At 41.1% G+C, this 25,847-nt stretch overlaps 1 long non-coding RNA gene across 1 annotated transcript; it reads right to left on the bottom strand.

Annotated features, from left to right (window-relative positions):
- Positions 1–840: 840 nt before the first annotated feature.
- LOC146730898 (uncharacterized) lies at positions 841–24,881 on the bottom strand. The gene is made up of 2 exons (XR_014927395.1): positions 24,697–24,881; positions 841–1,052 (listed from the first exon to the last, which is right to left on the bottom strand). It is a non-coding gene; the product is annotated as an uncharacterized LOC146730898 (long non-coding RNA).
- Positions 24,882–25,847: the final 966 nt, after the last annotated feature.

The raw sequence follows: 25,847 nt of genomic DNA, 5'->3' as shown, positions 1-25,847 counted from the left end.
ACATCAAACGGCGTCGATATGAACAACGCAAACATGCGATGATAATAACTAAATTAGTAAACAAAATTAATTGTGTTTCAGACAACTCTGCCTATCCATATTTTTGGTAAATATTCATTGTTTGTATTAAATTTTATGTAAATTAACTACCCGCAATAACAATTTGGTTCATTTGCTTCCTTTGATACAGTTATTGACAAATAGCACAACTTTTTTATTAAATCGGGAGGGTCCTCACCTGCGCACGCGCGATGATAACAACACACGCTAAGAACGCAAAGGCTCGTGGGTAGACGCTTGTTTGTAAACAATGACACGTTATGACCATCTGACGCATGCGCAGGTGACGACTCCCCCGCTTCAAAGGTTAAAAATCATGATTACGATAACGTTTCAGAAATCGGATTGGTACATGAGTTGCCCCTGGCGCTAGTTCGTTTCCTCCGATTGTCGTATTCTTTTGGTGCATATATATTTTGGATTTTCAGTGAGATAAGGTATTAATGATTTCAAGAACATATAGGCTCGTATATTAATTATTATCACCAAAAGTTGGTGACGTGTATATTGATGTCGTTTAAAAGTGCATATCCTGTATATATTTATAAATATAAATATGCACAAAATGAACTAAGGGTGAATCTTACCACATTGTATTTAATCACAGATAAACATTTGCAAAATAGTATTTGAAAATGAAGGGTAAGTGATGTAAAAATAAACTAGCTTATTATATCATATTACTCTACAACATGGTGAGGATACCGGGAAAACAATAAGAGGCGCGCAATGAGTGAAGCAATGCTATTAATGTGTTAATTAACAATTACAATTTACACTTTTTATTGTGTGTTTAATGTTTCCCCGGTTACCCGTAATATATCTTCATCTAAATCCCAAATCTGAATTGCATCAACCCTTGATACTTGCCATGCAGTAACGTTCATGAGGCTGACACAGCCTGGGTAGATAGGTGTGATTCACTCGGTGCTGACAGTCTGTATCGTAATACTTTGTTCGGAATGCTTCAGCACAGTCGAAACACTTCAGACCTACAATAATAAACATTAGACAAATTTGATTAGTAGATATGAATACATATTGTCATACGACCAGCAAGAATCTATCTACCGTTACCATGGTTATTCACGGTTATATTTATACAATTGCTCTCGAAATTCCGAAATATGATGACCCCCACTACATAATACAATTGATTGGAACGATACAGTTGGTTTAATCTAATGCTCTTCTTATTACCATTCAGCTACGTTAATGAATTTTGTCAGGAGTGTAACGTCAATAATTATTTGTCTACGTTTATCTGGTCAGTATTTACGGTTCTTTCAAACTATATTCACTGAAATGTTCACATTTCACTTGGTTGTTTGCTAACGCCATGCCATTAACAGTGAACATTTCAGTATTTGTCCCCTGCTTCAATTTAAACAAAAATAAACTGCTAAAAAATACAATTCGTACGAGTATATCACGGTCTTTCCTCTCCCGGGCCACAATGTATTTGTTCCAGATGCGAAACGACTACGGAAGTTGTAGCGATCTTGAATGAACACGCAATTGCTCTTTAGACTATTTTTCAAACAAACTTAACCTACACTATTTTTGTCAGTGACATTAAACGCAGCGTATTCGTAGATATTTACTATTACTTACGATGCAGGTGACTGTGACTCTTAAAGTGGCCATGACAATGACAGTATCCTTCCGTCGATTAATTACTTTCAGACTTTAAAATGCTTTAAATGTAAAGCGTCATTATTACTTCTTCCACAAACCCATTAACTGTTCGCCCACTTGATCGTATAATGTATGCATCACTTATGCAAATTAATGTCAAGTCGTTACATTGACGTGTTTCGTTGATCATTGCACGCAATCGTCTAAAAGCCATATCAATAGTCCTTGATGAGTAAACTGGCATACTAATCAGTGACAATGTAAGAAACACGCATTTACTTTACTTGTCGCTCCTAGTGGTTTTATGTTGGATCATGTGGAAAAGAATAAATAAAGCTTAAATAAACGTCGCCTTCAACATCCAAATAAGTCAATACTACGCATTGTGTCAGTCTACAAGGGTTTAGAGTGATGAGTAATAATGCATATTTAATATGACGATTGTAAGCATATCTATTATTGGGTAGGGGTGATTTATAACACTGTGAAAAGCTGTTTTTACCGCTATGATCTGAAAAAAACTAATCTAAATTGAGGTTAAGCTGGAGTATATACCCATGCAAATAATAAGTTTTACAAAAACATCAACCAAATATATCAGCTTATTCGCGGGCTTTTCTCCTTCAGTCACATTATTTTAAATTGCAGCGTATCATCCATTGTGATGGCTCTATTGTTAGGCATATCTTGGTTTGATATGTTTTGTAGTTATATTATCGTATACAAATCGGTATATTATATAGTTACACACGTTTGCATTTTAAATTGACACCGTGAGTAATGTACATACATAATAACATGTATAATATCGCCATGGAGATACTGTTGGTATAGCAGCAGCTCAGAAGCGGCAATTTCATTTAAACCATGCCATGGCATTGTAATTCCATTTTCATTACCGAACCAATATTGGAAAATTGTGTTTACTTTAAACGAGTGAAACTCAATAACCGAAACTGTGTTACAATGTCCGTCAATATTATTAGTAGAGTCATTATGAATGTAGTAAATTACATTAAACTCCTACTACGAGTGGTTGCTTTTGTCTGCGTTGAAATTCGTTTTTCCTATCGGATGATGACGATAAAAAACGGAGTAGCAACAACTATAATATAGCGCTATTTAATACTGGTAACTATAATTGTCATGGTGTTAACATCGGCGCATTTGCCGCGCATGCGCATTAAGCAACTCTGAGCGTCAGTGTCTGGTTAGATAACTCAGCTGGATATATGGTAAACATCACTTGATTTCGAAAGCATTTATTCACGTATGTGTCAAATAATACGATTTGGAACCTCAGATCACACATATGTATACGCGCGTATTTCAACACTGATCGAAACTGCATTACAGATTTGTTTGCGTTTCATTTATTTTATGAAATGTGATTACAGATGCCCCTAGAGTGTGCAAATCTATTTTATGTGCAACACGATATGTGCCGTGAATGAATAGTAGTTACGATGGGGGTGTCAAGCACATGCACTTCCCTGGACAACCCGTAATGCTGATTGGTCGGAAACTCTATTTTGATATTTTCATTATACTTGTTGCATTAATTTTCCAGTATCGACAACCTGTAGCAACATAGTAATTAATGGCGACTGGTGTAGAAAGGTCTTCGGAGGATTATCAATATCAGTTTCTTTTGGCTAACGCAAATGTTTAAATTCCAGTCAAACACAAAATTATAGATGGCATTCTCTGAAAAGATCACTTCCCGAATTACTTGAGGCATACCGGAGGACGCAGCTATAATTTCACTTAGCACTGAAGCGAGACTTAACTTGTGGTATACAACAAAACAATGATATTTGACGATTTCCATCCTCGTGGTTCAATCAATGATTGATGTTATGGTGCGCGTCACCATGGTTACAGTGATGTAATGACAAGATGAATCATCTCATTCCACAGTTGTGTTATTGCTTCATATAGGAAGGTGTTGCTAGATATACTAAATCGAGTCCGCACTACCGACCATAAAATTCCTTATTCACAATAGCCAATTTAAATTTCAAAATCATTATATCATCTACGGGAGGCCAATTATAGCGCTATTAATAACAACTGTCGATCACTGATGAATGGACATTGTCTTCAAATTTAGACTCTATATCTGAAAGTTATTTCATGTGCGAAAGAATCAACAGGTACATACAATTGTATGAAATAATCTTCGAAATACCACGTGTTTCCATTCGTTACAGTTCCAGTAATGCTATGGATATTCGATTCGATTGTGTTGCCTTTCTATAGGAACCGCATTTCACCCGTGAAAAGAGCTCGCCTCACTATAATATAGCTACCAATCAGATTCCCCGCTGCACCGTATTAGTTTCGGATATAATGTTATGCCTCTTTCTCATATGTAGTGAGTGAAAATAAAAACATCATGTGTAATTAGGTTAATGTCTCGATGTAACATTACCATGCATACACATGAATATTATGTAATGTGATTTCAGAATGACGACATCGAAATTATTATTTGAAATTTAGAAAAAATTCACAGTCAACTATACCCATGTGCATAGGTCATAGCCGAGTGGTTGTATTTGCATGCAATATCCGGGCAATGCTTCGCGACGAATGCTGGCGTATCTTTGGTGTGATTGCGGGAGTAGTGTCAGATTTACATCACTGGCTACTCAACATAAAATTGGCCATGGTGGCTTGCGGCTTGAAACGACGCTTAAAATTGAAATTGATGGAAACACAACAAAATGAAAAAAAAAACTGTTCCATTCAAAATTATGTATTTCAATTAGATTATGGATAGTCAATTACATGGCTAACAGTGAGGCATGAACCCGAGGCATACATGAGCATGGCTTTGAAATGCGGATATACAGACGAATGATGTAGATTAGTTAGAAAATAGAAACTCAATAAAAAGATCTTGCGCATGTATTTGTGCAAAAATAATTATATTCGGTTTACAGGAAAGCAAAGTATGACGATGAGGGCATTCCCTCAAAATAAAACGTGTAGTGGATTACTGGATTTGTTAAGTTATGTCTTATAGTGTTGATAAATGTTTTTCATCTCTCTGCGTTCCTGCACGTATTAGTGACTAGTGTGTTCCATATGCTCATCTCGCTCGTTGCTATGGTTACGAGCTAAGTCTTGGTTTCTTTCAGAGAGACGATCATCGTCATAATTGGCAATCAATAGTAATGTAAAATAGAGTAATATTTGTTTGTCCCCTTATTAGGAACATAGCTGCTAAGATGGGACCAGTACACGCGAACACAGCGTACCAACGATATGCAAATGTATACGGGATGTTTTTCATTACAGTTAGCTGAGAAATACTAACACAGATCAACGATTGTTTGTTGGACGAACTGTCAACCATAACAGATGTATTAGACCTAGATCATTAAATATATTAATTAACGAAATCAGTTGATATAGAATCAACAGCAACATTCAATAGGGGACTTGAACTCGACGGCAAGATACCTCGCCTTTGACACGTTCTTCAGTGGATTAATCGCTCCAAACGGTTTATTTGATGAGACAATGCGGCCTTTATAAATTCTCGTCACGTGCACGTCGTAATGGTGACACTGTAATCGCATCTGTCACGTACAGTTAATTACACCCCGCTCTGACAACTTGCACAACGCCATTCGGATCGTCTCCGTTTTATTAAGACGATGAATTAGGTACAACATGCGTATCTAATATGGCCCGTGTTGAACAGAATGTCACAGCTAATTCTCCTGTTTTGTCTGTCACATCAAGCACCATTAACTGGGGAGCAGTTCCGCGAACACGAACACATTAACAACACTGAGTCAATATAAACACCTCATACTACGTATATTCCCGGTCGAATTAACGATACTGTATACGTATTAACACAGATAAAACAAACGCAATTATAATTGCCATAAACTTTCATTTCTGTACAACATATGTCATATGAGAACGTGCATCTTAGTAGAGAGTATCGTCCAATAAATGAATGAAACCAATGATACATGGACACTTTTGCCATGACTGTGAAATCGCAATAACCCAGTTCCATGCACGATTGGTGATGTGTTTTATTCTTAGGGATTGGTAGTGCGGATCGAAGAAAACTGGTTCCAAAGGAAAGTCGCAAAGAAAGAAATCACCTTGACACATTTACAAAGAAATGAGATCGTCGCATCTGTTTTAGTCATCCAATGTATCCAATCAATTCCAGTAAATCCATCCAGAATGTCGACACAGAAACTAAGATTTTTTTTTTTTTTTTTTTTTAATTTCCACTGGAATTACAGATTCAATTACCCTACAATATTATTAGATTATACGTCAAAATATACAGACGTTTCTTAAAAACAATATCAAATAAGTGATCCAGGTGTACATGTGATTGCATCATATGATATTAATCAATTCTTACATTATTAATAGTCCCATCTCACTTATACTCTGCGTTCGAATTTGCAAATTTCCTGTTGTTGATAGTAAATAATCATTTGATCTGCGGAAATATTTTCCAATTTCATACTTTTTTTTATCAACCATGTTTGAGATGTCTGAGATGTCTGAGATTACAAGCACGTGTTCTATCATGGGAGAATGAATAATGATACAAATACATAATCATAATCTTGTCTATTTCAATGGCTAACATCATGGGTACAATTTTCCTAATTTGAATAGGCTGAGTATGCTTATTAAATGAACACAATAAAACAGTTGTGCTTCACTGAATGGCATTTTGTGGACATACGAAAAAAGATGAAAGCCTCGGTTAATTTATCAAGCGAATTCGCTTCCTCCATCTTATCACCTCGTGGCGATATACTTCCAATTATATTAAACACTGTCTAGCCTAAATATTTACTGTATTTAATTCAACGAATTATGCAGTTTTCAGCTAAACAGAATTGATATTATTTGTAAATGGCCGCCGAGATCTCATTGAGTACGAGGAAACCACGTGACCCCCTCCCCAGCATCAATTTCCCATAATGGACGCGATGACGTGCGACAATGAGCAACTATTCGAATTATGGCTGAAAACCAGCCTCGTAGCTCTGTTGCTCTCAACAAGAATGGCTTACGTAACCTTTATATTTAATAAAAGTCATTTGCGTGACGATGTACAATAATAAATTAAATGTATACTCATTCATGTATGTTAACTAAAGGGGTCACAACACTGCCTCAAACCTGTATATTCATTCTACTACAAAGCTTTCGATAAGAGCGTAATATTGCCGCGACTCTTTCTTTCAAAGCGGTCCATTTGATGTTTTTCCAGCTGTTTTTTTTTTCTATTCCTGTGAGGTCTTTGTGTTTTCATTGTATAGAATATTATAATCATGGCGAACGTCAAAACGCAGAAATTAAACTTCTAAATTTGCATTTACTACATGCTAACGCAATAGACGACTCATATTAGTTGCCATGGTAACTCCACACTTAGTACTCTCTTTGCCTCTTAATGTCTATTTAGATGTACAGTGTTGTTAATTCAGTATATTAGTAGTGAACACTAAAAACGGAAGATCTTGACTACGTGTCTCGGCTATGTCGCAAATTAGGTTTTCTGATGTGTGTAACTCGTACATGACGCGAGGCAGCGACGTCGTGTTTATGGTGAAGGCGAGATTGTCGACATATATTTGGTTTCGATCGAGGAATATAAACAGGATTTGTCCGTAAATGTTAAACGTAATCGTCAGCCTTATTGTAACGATATCACGTATCTGTAATGTGATGAAATAGTATATTACAGTAAATTACACATCTATCTTTCGCATACACGTTACTAAAGAAAATACAAATACTTGTTATCACCAAGAGCTGGTTAATTGCGGTCAACGTCAATATCAACGAGTGACTTAATGAGTTCGTGTTTGCCAGTGTTTAAATATAACCAAATCACCGTATGTCAGATTTGGCAAAGCTTCGCGTAATCACGCTGTCTGCGTTGGTACAGTGAACTCGCGGCCACGCGTGACTGTGATGTCTATCCCGTGTTATAACGGACGTGCAATCTGTAAGTGCCATATAACAATTATGATTTAATGCGAAGCTAACCTTAGTATAAAATAACATTACTTTAGAAACATAGATATTGATAATACATTCACGTTTGGAGAATGTTCTCTCCATAGATTATTTATCTATTTATCTATCATGGGATATTTATTTCGTCACTTGGCGTTTTTTCTGCCACTATTCGCATTAAAACACGGGATTAAACTAACCATGACTTTAACTAAGCTGTTTAAGTGAATGTAATTGGAGGTTATAACCGTTAAGGCTACGTAGTAAAGGTCTTGCACTACAATTAAACTCTTTGTAGACGACAATGTAAAAACTCGAAATCGAAGCAAGGCTATTTTATCCATAATTTTAAAAATCAAAAAGTGAACAATATCATATATATAAAACAAATTGCATCACAATGTTATTACCATGACATAGCTGAATACTCCCGTTAAAGGTATCGCTATAAACCCACCTAAATATATGATAAGGGTTGATTTATTAAAAAATGACTACGTGACCCTGCGTAGTGATACAGATTCTAACAGTGATGATAAACCTAAAGAAATTAAGATCTCTCCGATAGGGAAGAGGGAATTAGCATAGTTAGTGGATGGCAATTATCAAGCTCAGCAGGGACGTAATAAAACAAATACTGTATTAACAACAACATAATCTAACTATAGAATAGACACAATAGATCGCCGTTAATAACTATATAAACGTATGATCAAATTTTAGGGAGTTTGTGTTAATGCTGTTGAGACGTTTTCTGGATCGCTTCGTATACTAGTATCTGAAACCTTTCATTTAAATAATATAAGATTATTACGAGGATACCTCAAAGTATGCACGAAGACAGTACATACCTAGTATCGACAGACGAGCAACAGATATCCTCGTAATAACCTTATTATTATACATCTTTTCCTTCCAAGGATATGTATATGTATATGTATATTATATGTACATTATATAGATATATTATATTTACAAACTGTTAGAAATGGATTTTTCTTCTTAACATTTGTTTGTGTAAAATATACCTTTTTGTAATTAATACACTTCTGAGTTTGAATATCGTAGCTAGTTTCTATTTGGGCAAACATACAAATATCGATCGGTGTGGAATATTCTACAATAGCCACTTCCGGTTGACTAATCCGACGCATTTTCACTCGCGACTTTATCAACTTGAAATATTTGAACTGAAACAAACAGGATGACGTTGAAAGCACACATAGTTGGTTGCAATTGTGTCAATTATACTAGAAGCTCGCATTGGCTAGATTTTATTTTTGCATTCAATGCACGTCTTAATGCAATTAATTACGTTGAAAGACTCGTATGTGAAACAACATAAACGTCAACTTTTCGTGTGCCAACAGATGACACAAGCAACGGGATTAGTTCCCAGACTATATGTAAAAAAAAACGCAATTTTTTAAACAAAATCGAATTGTCAAAGATTAATGTTCTGGTTATTTTCAAATTAAATTACCTATTATATGTTCTAACTATTATTGTACCATAGCAATGCTTTGTCGCGTGGTTTAGCCGTCCCATTTACCACATGTTGCTGGTGATTTGTGCGAGTCATGACATACACTTACTCAGAGATGAAATTAGATTCCATCCACAAGAGAACTGTAGAGAGTAATTGGGGGATGTGATGTCGTAAAACGTCGTCTCGTCGCGATAGGACCTGATAAATGGTTACAGTAATAGTGTCGCTTATCCTATTGTAGCAATTATTATACATTCGCAAAATCCTGCAGGACAAGAAGTGAGTCAAATGAAGCCAAGAAGTAAGCTTTTATTATATAGTTATGAAGTATTGCGGGTAAATGTTACCAATACACGATTGAATCGCGCTGTTTTGATTGATTGTTCGCGGTTTAAAAGGCACCTTCAGGGATTTCTGACAGCTAGATATTATGATTAATCTCCCGCAGTTTGAAAAAAAATGCAGTAAACCTCTCACGTTCGACTGCTCTTTGGAAGTTATGTTTTTTCTGAATGACCCCTGACCCGGTCATTAGCGAAAACGATAAACAAATGACACAATCCTAGTATAGAGAAAAATATGGCAATTTTAATTTCAATTTAATATTGTATCTATTAAATATTTTTTAATATTTACAGTTTGGGATTAGTTTTAATGTGGTGGTACCGTCGCGTATACGAAACACTGACTGTTTCACATTATGTAATTTAGTTATACTGTGATACTTTTAACTAATCTTATAATATTATTACTATCAATTTTAACTGGTTATGTCAGATACTATAATAGTGTAGTTTGCGCTAATAACGCAGCTTTCTCATAGCCGTGTAATTAGATAGAAGACGTGGGAAATCACGAAATGCACGACGGAACAATACTTAATTGCAATAATTAATTGCAATACATTGTGTTCGAAATATAAGCATATCCCTGGTGTGTACAACCTGTGAATTCATTGGAACGTCCCGATGTGTAAACCTATGAATTCATTGGAACGTCCCGATGTGTAAACCTATGAATTCATTGGAACGTCCCGTTGTGTACAACCTATGAATTCATTGGCACATCCCTGGTGTGTACAACCTGTTAATTCATTGGCACATCCCCGGTGTTTACAACCTGTGAAATCATTGGCACATCCCCGCTGTGTACAACCTATGAATTCATTGGCACATCCCTGGTGTTTGCAACCTGTGAATTCGTTGGCACATCCCTGGTGTTTACAACCTGTGAATTCATTGGCACATCCCTGGTGTATACAACCTGTTAATTCATTGGCACATCCCCGGTGTTTACAACCTGTGAAATCATTGGCACATCCCCGCTGTGTACAACCTATGAATTCATTGGCACATCCCTGGTGTTTGCAACCTGTGAATTCGTTGGCACATCCCCGGTGTATACAACCTGTGAATTCATTGGCACATCCCTGGTGTGTACAACCTGTGAATTCATTAGCACATCCCTGGTGTGTACAACCTATGAATTCATTGGCATATCCCTGGTGTGTACAACCTGTGATTTCATTGGCACATCCCCAGTGTGTACAACCTATGAATTCATTGGCACATCCCTGGTGTGTACAACCTGTGAATTCATTGGCATATCCCTGGTGTGTACAACCTGTGAATTTATTGGCATATCCCTGGTGTGTACAACCTGTGAATTCATTGGCATATCTTTGGTGAGTACAACCTATGAATTCATTGGCATATCCCTGGTGTGTACAACCTGTGAATTCATTGCCATATCCCTGGTGTGTACAACCTGTGAATTCATTGGCACATCCCTGGTGTGTACAACCTGTGAATTCATTGGCACATCCCCGCTGTGTACAACCTGTTAATTCATTGGCACATCCCCGGTGTGTACAACCTGTGCATTCATTGGCACATCCCTGGTGTGTACAACCTGTGAATTCATTGGCACATCCGCGCTGTGTACAACCTGTAAATTCATTGGCACATCCCCGCTGTGTACAACCTGTGAATTCATTGGCACATCCCTGGTGTGTACAACCTATGAATTCATTGGCACATCCCCGCTGTGTACAAACTGCGAATTCATTGGCACATCCCTGGTGTGTACATTCAGTGAATTCATTGGCACATCCCCACTGTGTACAACCTGTGAATTCATTGGCATATCCCTGGTGTGTACAACCTGTGAATTTATTGGCATATCCCTGGTGTGTACAACCTGTGAATTCATTGGCATATCCCTGGTGAGTACAACCTATGAATTCATTGGCATATCCCTGGTGTGTACAACCTGTGAATTCATTGCCATATCCCTGGTGTGTACAACCTGTGAATTCATTGGCACATCCCTGGTGTGTACAACCTGTGAATTCATTAGCACATCCCTGGTGTGTACAACCTATGAATTCATTGGCATATCCCTGGTGTGTACAACCTGTGATTTCATTGGCACATCCCCAGTGTGTACAACCTATGAATTCATTGGCACATCCCTGGTGTGTACAACCTGTGAATTCATTGGCATATCCCTGGTGTGTACAACCTGTGAAATTATTGGCATATCCCTGGTGTGTACAACCTGTGAATTCATTGGCATATCCCTGGTGAGTACAACCTATGAATTCATTGGCATATCCCTGGTGTGTACAACCTGTGAATTCATTGCCATATCCCTGGTGTGTACAACCTGTGAATTCATTGGCACATCCCTGGTGTGTACAACCTGTGAATTCATTGGCACATCCCCGCTGTGTACAACCTGTTAATTCATTGGCACATCCCCGGTGTGTACAACCTGTGAATTCATTGGCACATCCCTGGTGTGTACAACCTGTGAATTCATTGGCACATCCGCGCTGTGTACAACCTGTTAATTCATTGGCACATCCCCGCTGTGTACAACCTGTGAATTCATTGGCACATCCCTGGTGTGTACAACCTATGAATTCATTGGCACATCCCCGCTGTGTACAAACTGCGAATTCATTGGCACATCCCTGGTGTGTACATTCAGTGAATTCATTGGCACATCCCCACTGTGTACAACCTGTGAATTCATTGGCATATCCCTGGTGTGTAAAACCTGTGAATTTATTGGCATATCCCTGGTGTGTACAACCTGTGAATTCATTGGCATATCCCTGGTGAGTACAACCTATGAATTCATTGGCATATCCCTGGTGTGTACAACCTGTGAATTCATTGCCATATCCCTGGTGTGTACAACCTGTGAATTCATTGGGACATCCCTGGTGTGTACAACCTGTGAATTCATTGGCACATCCCCGCTGTGTACAACCTGTTAATTCATTGGCACATCCCCGGTGTGTACAACCTGTGAATTCATTGGCACATCCCTGGTGTGTACAACCTGTGAATTCATTGGCACATCCCCGCTGTGTACAACCTGTTAATTCATTGGCACATCCCCGCGGTGTACAACCTGTGAATTCATTGGCACATCCCTGGTGTGTACAACCTATGAATTCATTGGCACATCCCCGCTGTGTACAATCTGCGAATTCATTGGCACATCCCTGGTGTGTACATTCAGTGAATTCATTGGCACATCCCCACTGTGTACAACCTGTGAATTCATTGGCACATCCCTGGTGTGTACAACCTGTGAATTCATTGGCATATCCCTGGTGTGTACAACCTGTGAATTCATTGGCATGTCCTTGGTGTGTACAACCTATGAATTCATTGGCATACCCCTGGTGTGTACAACTTGTGAATTCATTGGCATATCCCTGGTGTGTACAACCTGTGAATTCATTGGCACATCCCTGGTGTGTACAACCTGTGAATTCATTGGCACATCCCTGCTGTGTACAACCTGTTAATTCATTGGCACATCCCCGGTGTGTACAACCTGTGAATTCATTGGCACATCCCTGGTGTGTACAAACTGTGTTTTCATTGGCACATCCCCGCTGTGTACAACCTGTTAATTCATTGGCACATCCCCGCTGTGTACAACCTGTGAATTCATTGGCACATCCCTGGTGTGTACAACCTGTGAATTCATTGGCACATCCCCGCTGTGTACAACCTATGAATTCATTGGCACATCCCCACTGTGTACAACCTGTGAATTCATTGTCACATCCCTGGTGTGTACAACCTGTGAATTCATTGGCACATCCCCGGTGTGTACAACCTGTGAATTCATTGGCACATCCCTGGTGTGTACAACCTGTGAATTCATTGGTATATCCCTGGTGAGTACAACCTATGAATTCATTGGCACATCCCCACTGTGTACAACCTGTGAATTCATTGGCACATCCCTGGTGTGTACAACCTGTGAATTCATTGACACATCCCCGCTGTGTACAACCTATGAATTCATTGGCACATCCCCACTGTGTACAACCTGTGAATTCATTGTCACATCCCTGGTGTGTACAACCTGTGAATTCATTGGCACATCCCTGGTGTGTACAAACTGTGTTTTCATTGGCACATCCCCGCTGTGTACAACCTGTTAATTCATTGGCACATCCCCGCTGTGTACAACCTGTGAATTCATTGGCACATCCCTGGTGTGTACAACCTGTGAATTCATTGGCACATCCCCGCTGTGTACAACCTATGAATTCATTGGCACATCCCCACTGTGTACAACCTGTGAATTCATTGGCACATCCCTGGTGTGTACAACCTGTGAATTCATTGACACATCCCCGCTGTGTACAACCTATGAATTCATTGGCACATCCCCACTGTGTACAACCTGTGAATTCATTGTCACATCCCTGGTGTGTACAACCTGTGAATTCATTGGCACATCCCTGGTGTGTACAAACTGTGTTTTCATTGGCACATCCCCGCTGTGTACAACCTGTTAATTCATTGGCACATCCCCGCTGTGTACAACCTGTGAATTCATTGGCACATCCCTGGTGTGTACAACCTGTGAATTCATTGGCACATCCCCGCTGTGTACAACCTATGAATTCATTGGCACATCCCCACTGTGTACAACCTGTGAATTCATTGTCACATCCCTGGTGTGTACAACCTGTGAATTCATTGGCACATCCCTGGTGTGTACAAACTGTGTTTTCATTGGCACATCCCCGCTGTGTACAACCTGTTAATTCATTGGCACATCCCCGCTGTGTACAACCTGTGAATTCATTGGCACATCCCTGGTGTGTACAACCTGTGAATTCATTGGCACATCCCCGCTGTGTACAACCTATGAATTCATTGGCACATCCCCACTGTGTACAACCTGTGAATTCATTGGCACATCCCTGGTGTGTACAACCTGTGAATTCATTGTCACATCCCGGTGTGTACAACCTGTGAATTCATTGGCACATCCCTGGTGTGTACAACCTGTGAATTCATTGTCACATCCCGGTGTGTACAACCTGTGAATTCATTGTCACATCCCGGTGTGTACAACCTGTGAATTCATTGTCACATCCCGGTGTGTACAACCTGTGAATTCATTGGCACATCCCTGGTGTGTACAACCTATGAATTCATTGGCACATCCCCACTGTGTACAACCTGTGAATTCATTGGCACATCCCTGGTGTGTACAACCTATGAATTCATTGGCACATCCCCACTGTGTACAACCTGTGAATTCATTGGCACATCCCTGGTGTGTACAACCTATGAATTCATTGGCACATCCCCACTGTGTACAACCTGCGAATTCATTGGCATATCCCTGGTGTGTACAACCTGTGAATTCATTGGCATATCCCTGGTGTGTACAACCTATGAATTCATTGGCACATCCCCACTGTGTACAACCTGTGAATTCATTGGCACATCCCTGGTGTGTACAACCTATGAATTCATTGGCACATCCCCACTGTGTACAACCTGTGAATTCATTGTCACATCCCTGGTGTGTACAACCTGTGCATTCATTGGCACATCCCTGGTGTGTACAACCTGTGAATTTATTGTCACATCCCTGGTGTGTACAACCTGTGCATTCATTGGCACATCCCCGCTGTGTACAACCTGTGAATTCATTGGCACATCCCTGGTGTGTACAACCTGTGAATTCATTGTCACATCCCTGGTGTGTACAACCTGTGCATTCATTGGCACATCCCTGGTGTGTACAACCTGTGAATTTATTGGCATATCCCTGGTGTGTACAACCTGTTAATTCATTGCAAATCCCCGGTGTGTAAAACTTGTGAATTAATTGGCACATCCCTGGGGTGTACAACCTATGAATTCATTGGCATATCCCCGCTGTGTAAAAACTATGAATTAATTGACATATCCCTGGCGTGTACAACCTATGAATTCATTGGCACATCCCTGGTGTGTACAACCTGTGAATTCATTGGCATATCCCTGGTGTGTACAACCTGTGAATTCATTGGCACATCCCCGGTGTGTACAACCTGTGAATTCACTGTCACATCCCTGGTGTGTACAACCTATGAATTCATTGGCACACTTCCCCGGTGTGTACGACCTGTGAATTCATTGGCACATCCCCGGTGTGTACAACCTGTGAATTCATTGGCACATACCTGGTGTTTGCAACCTGTGAATTCATTGGCACATCCCCGGTGTGTACAACCTATGAATTCATTGGCACATCCCCGGTTTGTACAACCTATGAATTCATTGGCACATCCCTGGTGTGTACAACCTATGAATTCATTGGCACATCCCCGCTGTGTACAACCTATGAATTCATTGGCACATCCCTGGTGTGTGCAACCTATGAATTCATTGGCACATCCCTGGTGTGTACAACCTATGAATTCATTGGCACATCCCTGGTGTGTACAACCTGTGAATTCATTGGCACATCCCTGGTGTGTACAACCTGTGAATTCATTGGCTCATCCCTGGTGTGTACAACCTATGAATTCATTGGCACATCCCCGGTGTATACAACCTATGAATTCATTGGCACATCCCCGGTGTGTACAACCTGTGAATTCATTGGCACATCCCTGGTGTGTACAACCTATGAATTCATTGGCACATCCCTGGTGTGTACAACCTGTTAATTCATTGGCACATCCCTGGTGTGTACAACCTATGAATTCATTGGTACATCCCCGGTGTGTACAACCTGTGAATTCATTGGCACATCCCTGGTGTGTACAACCTGTGAATTAATTGTCACATCCCCGGTGTGTACAACCTATGAATTCATTGGCACATCCCCGGTGTGTACAACCTGTGAATTCATTGGCACATCCCTGGTGTGTACAACCTATGAATTCATTGGCACATCCCTGGCGTGTACAACCTGTGAATTCATTGGCTCATCCCTGGTGTGTACAACCTATGAATTCATTGGCACATCCCCGGTGTATACAACCTATGAATTCATTGGCACATCCCCGGTGTGTACAACCTGTGAATTCATTGGCACATCCCTGGTGTGTACAACCTATGAATTCATTGGCACATCCCTGGTGTGTACAACCTGTTAATTCATTGGCACATCCCTGGTGTGTACAACCTATGAATTCATTGGTACATCCCCGGTGTGTACAACCTGTGAATTCATTGGCACATCCCTCTTGTGTACAACCTATGAATTCATTGGCACATCCCCGGTGCGTACAACCTGTGAATTCATTGACACATCCCCGGTGTGTACAACCTGTTAATTCATTGGCATATCCCTGGTGTGTACAACCTGTGAATTCATTGGCACATCCCCGGTGTGTACAACCTGTGAATTCATTGGCACGTCTCCTGTGTGTAAAGTTTTGAATTCATTGGCACATTCTCGGTGTATGCAACCCGTAAATTCATTGGCACGTCTCGATGTCTACAACCTATGAATTCATTGGCACATCCCTGGTGTGTACAACCTATGAATTCATTGGCACATCCCTGGTGTTTACAACCTGTGAATTCATTGGCACATCCCTGGTGTGTACAACCCGTAAATTAGTTGTCACATCCCTGGTGTGTACAACCTGTGAATTCATTCGGCATATCCCTGTTGTGTACAACCTGTGAATTGATTGGCACATCCCCGGTGTGTACAACCTATGAATTCATTTGCATATCACTGGTGTGTACAGCCTATGAATTCATTGGCACATCCCTGGTGTGTACAACCTGTGAATTCATTGGCACATCCCTGGTGTGTACAACCTGTGAATTCATTGGCACATCCCTTGTGTGTACAACCTGTGAATTCATTGGCACATGTGTGTACAACCTATGACTTCATTGGCACATCCCTGGTGTGTACATCCTGTGAATTCATTGGCACATCCCTGGTGTGTACAACCTATGAATTCATCGGCACATGTGTGTACAACCTATGAATACATTGGCACATCCCTGGTGAGTACAACCTGTGAATTCATTGGCACATCCCTGGTGTGTACAACCTATGAATTCATTGGCACATCGCTGGTGTGTACAACCTGTGAATTCATTGGCATATCCCTGGTGTGTACAACCTGTGAATTCATTGGCACATCCCTGGTGTGTACAACCTGTGAATTCATTGGCATATCCCTGGTGAGTACAACCTATGAATTCATTGGCACATGCCCGGTGTGTACAACCTATGAATTCATTGGCACATCCCTGGTGTGTACAACCTATGAATTCATTGGCACATCCCTGGCGTGTACAACCTGTGAATTCATTGGCTCATCCCTGGTGTGTACAACCTATGAATTCATTGGCACATCCCCGGTGTATACAACCTGTGAATTCATTGGCACATCCCTGGTGTGTACAACCTGTGAATTGATTGGCACATCCCCGGTGTGTACAACCTATGAATTCATTGGCATATCACTGGTGTGTACAACCTATGAATTCATTGGCACATCCCTGGTGTGTACAACCTGTGAATTCATTGGCACATCCCTGGTGTGTACAACCTGTGAATTCATTGGCACATCCCTTGTGTGTACAACCTGTGAATTCATTGGCACATGTGTGTACAACCTATGACTTCATTGGCACATCCCTGGTGTGTACAACCTGTGAATTCATTGGCACATCCCTGGTGTGTACAACCTATGAATTCATTGGCACATGTGTGTACAACCTATGAATACATTGGCACATTCCTGGTGAGTACAACCTGTGAATTCATTGGCACATCCCTGGTGTGTACAACCTATGAATTCATTGGCATATCGCTGGTGTGTACAACCTGTGAATTCATTGGCATATCCCTGGTGTGTACAACCTGTGAATTCATTGGCACATCCCTGGTGTGTACAACCTGTGAATTCATTGGCATATCCCTGGTGAGTACAACCTATGAATTCATTGGCACATGCCCGGTGTGTACAACCTATGAATTCATTGGCACATCCCCTGGTGTGTACAACCTGTGAATTCATTGGCACATCCCCTGTGTGTACAACCTATGAATTCATTGGCACATTCTCAGTGTGTACAACCTGTGAATTCATTGGCATATCCCTGGTGTGTACAACCTGTGAATTCATTGACACATCCCCGGTGTGTACAACCTTTGAATTCATTGGCACATCCCTGGTGTGTACAACCTATGAATTCATTGGCACATCCCTGGTGTTTACAACCTGTGAATTCATTGGCACATCCCTGGTGTGTACAACCCGTAAATTAGTTGTCACATCCCTGTTGTGTACAACCTGTGAATTCATTCGGCATATCCCTGGTGTGTACAACCTGTGAATTCATTGGCACGTCTCCGGTGTGTAAAGTTTTGAATTCATTGGCACATCTCGATGTGAACAACCTGTGAATTGATTGGCACATCCCCGGTGTGTACAACCTATGAATTCATTGGCATATCACTGGTGTGTACAACCTATAAATTCATTGTACAACCTATGAATTCATTGGCACATCCCTGGTGTGTACAACCTGTGAATTCATTGGCACATCCCTGGTGTGTACAACCTGTGAATTCATTGGCACATCCCTTGTGTGTACAACCTGTGAATTCATTGGCACATGTGTGTACAACCTATGACTTCATTGGCACATCCCTGGTGTGTACAACCTGTGAATTCATTGGCACATCCCTGGTGTGTACAACCTATGAATTCATTGGCACATGTGTGTACAACCTATTAATACATTGGCACATCCCTGGTGAGTACAACCTGTGAATTCATTGGCACATCCCTGGTGTGTACAACCTTTGAATTCATTGGCACATCGCTGGTGTGTACAACCTGTGAATTCATTGGCATATCCCTGGTGTGTACAACCTGTGAATTCATTGGCACATCCCTGGTGTGTACAACCTGTGAATTCATTGGCATATCCCTGGTGAGTACAACCTATGAATTCATTGGCACATGCCCGGTGTGTACAACCTATGAATTCATTGGCACATCCCCTGGTGTGTACAACCTGTGAATTCATTGGCACATCCCCGGTGTGTACAACCTGTGAATTCATTGGCACATCCCTGGTGTGTACAACCTGTGAATTCATTGGCACATCCCTGGTGTGTACAACCTATGAATTCATTGGCACATCCCTGGTGTGTACAACCTGTGAATTCATTGGCACATCCCTGGTGTGTACAACCTGTGAATTCATTGGCACATCCCTTGTGTGTACAACCTGTGAATTCATTGGCACATGTGTGTACAACCTATGACTTCATTGGCACATCCCTGGTGTGTACAACCTGTGAATTCATTGGCACATCCCTGGTGTGTACAACCTATGAATTCATTGGCACATGTGTGTACAACCTATGAATACATTGGCACATCCCTGGTGAGTACAACCTGTGAATTCATTGGCACATCCCTGGTGTGTACAACCTACGAATTCATTGGCACATCGCTGGTGTGTACAACCTGTGAATTCATTGGCATATCCCTGGTGTGTACAACCTGTGAATTCATTGGCACATCCCTGGTGTGTACAACCTGTGAATTCATTGGTATATCCCTGGTGAGTACAACCTATGAATTCATTGGCACATGCCCGGTGTGTACAACCTATGAATTCATTGGCACATCCCTGGTGTGTACAACCTATGAATTCATTGGCACATCCCTGGCGTGTACAACCTGTGAATTCATTGGCTCATCCCTGGTGTGTACAACCTATGAATTCATTGGCACATCCCCGGTGTATACAACCTGTGAATTCATTGGCACATCCCTGGTGTGTACAACCTGTGAATTGATTGGCACATCCCCGGTGTGTACAACCTATGAATTCATTGGCATATCACTGGTGTGTACAACCTATGAATTCATTGGCACATCCCTGGTGTGTACAACCTGTGAATTCATTGGCACATCCCTGGTGTGTACAACCTGTGAATTCATTGGCACATCCCTTGTGTGTACAACCTGTGAATTCATTGGCACATGTGTGTACAACCTATGACTTCATTGGCACATCCCTGGTGTGTACAACCTGTGAATTCATTGGCACATCCCTGGTGTGTACAACCTATGAATTCATTGGCACATGTGTGTACAACCTATGAATACATTGGCACATTCCTGGTGAGTACAACCTGTGAATTCATTGGCACATCCCTGGTGTGTACAACCTATGAATTCATTGGCATATCGCTGGTGTGTACAACCTGTGAATTCATTGGCATATCCCTGGTGTGTACAACCTGTGAATTCATTGGCACATCCCTGGTGTGTACAACCTGTGAATTCATTGGCATATCCCTGGTGAGTACAACCTATGAATTCATTGGCACATGCCCGGTGTGTACAACCTATGAATTCATTGGCACATCCCCTGGTGTGTACAACCTGTGAATTCATTGGCACATCCCCTGTGTGTACAACCTATGAATTCATTGGCACATTCTCAGTGTGTACAACCTGTGAATTCATTGGCATATCCCTGGTGTGTACAACCTGTGAATTCATTGACACATCCCCGGTGTGTACAACCTTTGAATTCATTGGCACATCCCTGGTGTGTACAACCTATGAATTCATTGGCACATCCCTGGTGTTTACAACCTGTGAATTCATTGGCACATCCCTGGTGTGTACAACCCGTAAATTAGTTGTCACATCCCTGTTGTGTACAACCTGTGAATTCATTCGGCATATCCCTGGTGTGTACAACCTGTGAATTCATTGGCACGTCTCCGGTGTGTAAAGTTTTGAATTCATTGGCACATCTCGATGTGAACAACCTGTGAATTGATTGGCACATCCCCGGTGTGTACAACCTATGAATTCATTGGCATATCACTGGTGTGTACAACCTATAAATTCATTGTACAACCTATGAATTCATTGGCACATCCCTGGTGTGTACAACCTGTGAATTCATTGGCACATCCCTGGTGTGTACAACCTGTGAATTCATTGGCACATCCCTTGTGTGTACAACCTGTGAATTCATTGGCACATGTGTGTACAACCTATGACTTCATTGGCACATCCCTGGTGTGTACAACCTGTGAATTCATTGGCACATCCCTGGTGTGTACAACCTATGAATTCATTGGCACATGTGTGTACAACCTATTAATACATTGGCACATCCCTGGTGAGTACAACCTGTGAATTCATTGGCACATCCCTGGTGTGTACAACCTTTGAATTCATTGGCACATCGCTGGTGTGTACAACCTGTGAATTCATTGGCATATCCCTGGTGTGTACAACCTGTGAATTCATTGGCACATCCCTGGTGTGTACAACCTGTGAATTCATTGGCATATCCCTGGTGAGTACAACCTATGAATTCATTGGCACATGCCCGGTGTGTACAACCTATGAATTCATTGGCACATCCCCTGGTGTGTACAACCTGTGAATTCATTGGCACATCCCCGGTGTGTACAACCTGTGAATTCATTGGCACATCCCTGGTGTGTACAACCTGTGAATTCATTGGCACATCCCTGGTGTGTACAACCTATGAATTCATTGGCACATCCCTGGTGTGTACAACCTGTGAATTCATTGGCACATCCCTGGTGTGTACAACCTGTGAATTCATTGGCACATCCCTTGTGTGTACAACCTGTGAATTCATTGGCACATGTGTGTACAACCTATGACTTCATTGGCACATCCCTGGTGTGTACAACCTGTGAATTCATTGGCACATCCCTGGTGTGTACAACCTATGAATTCATTGGCACATGTGTGTACAACCTATGAATACATTGGCACATCCCTGGTGAGTACAACCTGTGAATTCATTGGCACATCCCTGGTGTGTACAACCTACGAATTCATTGGCACATCGCTGGTGTGTACAACCTGTGAATTCATTGGCATATCCCTGGTGTGTACAACCTGTGAATTCATTGGCACATCCCTGGTGTGTACAACCTGTGAATTCATTGGTATATCCCTGGTGAGTACAACCTATGAATTCATTGGCACATGCCCGGTGTGTACAACCTATGAATTCATTGGCACATCCCCTGGTGTGTACAACCTGTGAATTCATTGGCACATCCCCGGTGTGTACAACCTGTGAATTCATTGGCACATCCCTGGTGTGTACAACCTGTGAATTCATTGGCACATCCCTGGTGTGTACAACCTATGAATTCATTGGCATATCCATGGTGTATACAACCTGTGAATTCATTGGCACTTCCCTGGTGTTTACAACCTGTGAATTCATTGGCACATCCCTGGTGTGTACAACCTGTGAATTCATTGGCATATCCCTGGTGTGTACAACCTGTGAATTCATTGGCACTTCCCCGCTGTGTACAACCTATGAATTCATTAGCACATCCCTGGTGTTTACAACCTGTGAATTCATTGGCACATCCCGGTGTGTACAACCTATGAATTCATTGGCACATCCCTGGTGTGTACAACCTGTGAATTTATTGGCATATCCCTGGTGTGTACAACCTGTGAATTCATTGGCACATCCCCGCTGTGTACAACCTATGAATTCATTAGCACATCCCTGGTGTTTACAACCTGTGAATTCATTGGCACATCCCGGTGTGTACAACCTATGAATTCATTGGCACATCCCTGGTGTGTACAACCTGTGAATTTATTGGCATATCCCTGGTGTGTACAACCTGTGAATTCATTGGCACATCCCTGGTGTGTACAACCTATGAATTCATTGGCACATCCCCTGGTGTGTACAACCTGTGAATTCATTTGCACATCCTTGGTGTGTACAACCTATGAATTCATTGGCACATCCCCTGTGTGTACAACCTATGAATTCATTGGCACATCCCCGGTGTGTACAACCTGTGAATTCATTGGCACATGTGTGTACAAACTATGAATTCATTGGCACATCCCTGGTGTGTACAACCTGTGAATTCATTGGCACATCCCTGGTGTGTACAACCTATGAATTCATTGGCACATCCCTGGTGTGTACAACCTATGAATTCATTGGCATATCCCTGGTGTGTACAACCTGTGAATTCATTGGCACATCCCTGGTGTGTACAACCTGTGAATTCATTGACACATCCCTTGTGTGTACAACCTGTGAATTCATTGGCACATGTGTGTACAACCTATGAATTCATTGGCACATCCCTGGTGTGTACAACCTGTGAATTCATTGGCACATCCCTGGTGTGTACAACCTATGAATTCATTGGCACATGTGTGTACAAACTATGAATTCATTGGCACATCCCTGGTGTGTACAACCTGTGAATTCATTGGCACATCCCTGGTGTGTACAACCTATGAATTCATTGGCACATCCCTGGTGTGTACAACCTGTGAATTCATTGGCATATCCCTGGTGTGTACAACCTGTGAATTCATTGGCACATCCCCGGTGTGTAAACCTATGAATTCATTGGCACATCCCCTGGTGTGTACAACCTGTGAATTCATTGGCACATCCCTGGTGTGTACAACCTATGAATTCATTGGCACATCCCAGGTGTGTACAACCTATAAATTCATTGGCACATCCCCGGTGTGTACAACCTGTGAATTCATTGGCACATACCTGGTGTTTGCAACCTGTGAATTCATTGGCACATCCCCGGTGTGTACAACCTGTGAATTCATTGGCACGTCCCCTGTGCGTAAAGTTTTGTATTCATTGGCACATTCCCGGTGTATGCAACCCGAAAATTCATTGGCACGTCTCGATGTGTACAACCTGTGAATTCATTGGCACGTCCCCGGTGTGTACAACCTGTGAATTCATTGGCACGTCCCCGGTGTGTACAACCTGTGAATTCATTGGCACGTCCCCGGTGTGTACAACCTGTGAATTCATTGGCATGTCCCGGTGTGTAAAACCTGTGAATTCATTGGCACATTCCCGGCGTGTACAACCTGTGTATTCATTGGCACGTCCCCGGTGTGTACAACCTGTGAATTCATTGGCACGTCCCCGGTGTGTACAACTTGTGAATTCATTGGCACATCCCCGGTGTGTACAACCTTGTGTATTCATTGGCACGTCTCGATGTGTACAACGTATGAATTCATTGGCAGGTCTTGATATGTACAACCTGTGAATTCATTGGCACGTCCCCGGTGTGTACAACCTGTGAGTTTGAGCTAAGCAAGGATATATTGTGATTGCGTGTTATTAACTCACCTTCACTGGATATGACAGTTCCGCAAAAGAGAATTACAAGCGATATACACATAAGTGAGCCTCCCATATTCGATTCATAATCATCATTTGAATAAAGCACGACATAGACCATAGGCATCAGCTCACATTATACAATAACGTTCCTGTTCACGTTGGAATCTAACTGTTGCTTTTTTTTGTCAATGCAAACGGCGCAGTCCATTTTGATTATTAGGGGTGCCAGGGTAAAATCAAAATGCACCGAACGTATTTCATAACGTTGGCATGACAACTGTACCATACGTGAAACATACATACAGACAATTGAGAGAAAGAGAAAATATTCTTCTGCTCTCGATAAAAGAACGCGCAATCGTATTAATCATAGCGAGAATAGCACTTGATGATTGATGAAAAACGGTATGTACAAAACAATATAGAACATAATAAGATATTACACACGGAAAATGTATTCTAAAATACTTCAAGTTGAAACGGATAATCGTTCAGTGATGTATAAGTGCGTCCAGTCTCACGAGTCTTTCATTCACGACGAACGCATTTTTTAGGTAAGTATAGAATCATTTATAAACGACGATTGGAATTGGCATCAGCTTCCCAATTGAGCTACTTATGCCTGTGAGAAATATGCCACGTGATTGAAATGTGCGTATAAATCGAACTTGTCTATTAGTTACGGTTAACCCATTGTTTTGATTCAAAAACCGCGAAGTGTCGCTGAAAGGTTGATCGATGTCGGCTGTTCTCATATTATTGATGATTTAAGAACTGTTGAAATATCTATGTTTTTGTACCCACAGTGCACCGCGTGTGCTTCCAGTAGGAATATAAGCATGTTTTTACCCAGCCAGACAGAATACTCAATTATTGGATTCAATGCAAAAACAGCCGGTGTTTGTGCCTTTAAGAACTAAATCGTACGCAACTTAAACCATTCAATTCGATGGCCATCTGCTATTTAATGAATACAACCGGAGCATCAATTTGAAAGCGTAAAACTAAAAACGGTATACAGTAATATTTTTGATGTTTTTTTTAAAAATTGAATATATATATATTTAACTGTACTTATTTTCCATGCAAATCATTAGGATTTTATTTCCAGCTCATGTGTATTTTTTATCAGCAATCAGCGTATTATAAAATAGCGT

The sequence above is a fragment of the Saccoglossus kowalevskii genome, chromosome 19 (genome assembly GCF_978046115.1).
Source record: "Saccoglossus kowalevskii chromosome 19, keSacKowa6.1, whole genome shotgun sequence".
Taxonomy (NCBI): Eukaryota; Metazoa; Hemichordata; class Enteropneusta; family Harrimaniidae; genus Saccoglossus; species Saccoglossus kowalevskii.
Note: the sequence above shows the minus strand (reverse complement) of the source record. Positions and strands in the feature narration are given on the sequence as shown.